This window comes from Oxyura jamaicensis, chromosome 9 (assembly GCF_011077185.1).
Source record: "Oxyura jamaicensis isolate SHBP4307 breed ruddy duck chromosome 9, BPBGC_Ojam_1.0, whole genome shotgun sequence".
Taxonomy (NCBI): Eukaryota; Metazoa; Chordata; class Aves; order Anseriformes; family Anatidae; genus Oxyura; species Oxyura jamaicensis.
Genome location: NC_048901.1, coordinates 3,046,947 through 3,048,799, shown reverse-complemented (window position 1 = coordinate 3,048,799; position 1,853 = coordinate 3,046,947).

The window sequence follows — 1,853 nt, the reverse complement described above, 5'->3', positions numbered from 1 at the left end:
TGGATACTGCTAAGGTCTGCATTGGAAAGAGTAGGATAAAACCAGGACTGTGTAAAGCAATGTGCTGAATTCATCTTGCTTCAATTCCTCCGGCATTAAATGGTCCAAAGATTGATACTGCACACTGTATGTTACTGTCTGCTCCTGAGCCTTATTATCTTAGTCAGTACACTACCTGAGCAATGTCAGATTAATTTAGGGATGAATGGTTTCCACTGCAATATCTGATAGAGACTGAACCTGGGAAAACAGTGACTTTACCAAAATATGCAGTATGTTTCATTTCAGGGCTTATGCTGGGGGAATATGTTAATACCATCTTGCATGCAATGTAAAAATATCTTTAATGAGCACCTAGATGCTCTAACAAGGGCTCTTATTAGACATACATAGAGACAGCATATATCTTTAGACTGTGAAGGAAATATTAAATTAAAAGAAATGCCTATCCCTACCCAACGCACAGAGACTACAAAAGAAAATTAAGAATATATATATATACACACATATATATCCAAAATAAACACCATTGATTTTCCCCTTACTCTTCCAAGAAAAAAGAAAATCCTTCACACTAAGATCAACTTAAATGAGGTAGAAGCTGTGTGTAAGTGATAATCAGCCTCTCTGTTCCCTGTTGTTTCTTGTTGCTTAGGACCAATTGCTTTCATTTGGGCTTCCACTCTTCAGGAACTTTTCCCATTGTAGCAGCCTAGAGGCCTCCAGTAAAGTGTTTGCATAGGTAGAAACAAAACAGAGACATCGGATAAGGATTTTGACTGGAAGGAGTTTAATTTAGAAAGATAATCTTGATTGTATTGAGACAAGGGAAGGGCCATTTACTTCAAAAGATTCTGCTTGCCTTGGAGTTTGGCAAACTTCAGCAGCTGCAGTCATGGGTAATCTGATCTTTTAGGGGAACTAAAGAAATACCTGATTTGTTGTGGTATTGAATTTCCAAGACCACCTTCACATTTGCAGCAATTGGGCTCCTCAGTTATGAATATCTATCCTCCTTGGGTTTTCAGTACCATTAGTTGAGTTTTGTTGCTTTAATTATTTAAAAAGTAACTTTGAAATGGAATGTCCTTTTTGCAAACATGACCTTACATGAAACTACTGTTGTCTGAACTGTCACTTATTGCTACAGTGGAACTGCCCGCTGGGCTCTGTAACGCAGGAAGCATAAACTTTCCAAAGTTTGAGTTCTTAAGGAATGGCTCATAGAATTTTTGAACTATATATTTTTCAATGTATAAGTGAATATTCTATATAGAAAGAAAAAAGCAAAACAGAATGAGAAAAATGAAGTGGACAAGGAATAAACCATTTCAGTAAAAGCCTCTTTAAAAAAAAAAAAAAAAATATTACCTGCTTGTGCCTGTCTTCCAGCTGTGAATAAGAAAGGTATATCCAAATAATAGTGGGGTATAAAAAAACTGAGAAGTCTTAATGCTAATGAGAAGTCTTAAAGTATAATTGCTTTATACTGGTGGCACCCTCATCTAGAGGTCAACAGTAAAGGTCTTTACTCAGACACAGTAGTACTAAATTTCATGCCTACATAAACACAAAAAAACACTCCTTAATACATACAAATAAATTTTGCTCCTAACATATACAGAATAAAAGAGATTTAAGGCAGCTTCATCAAAAATACATAAACTTGGGGTCAAAAATTATCCCTTAGGAGTAATACTAGCAAAAACTAGAGCATTTCTGTTGGATGTCACTTCCATCTGTTTTGCCTTTGCTTCTTCACCTGTCTTAAAGTTGCGAACTAAGCGCTACTTCTTTCAAAGTCATGAATGTTGGAATTAATTTCACTGTGTAGAGAGATGCTCTGGAGTTGT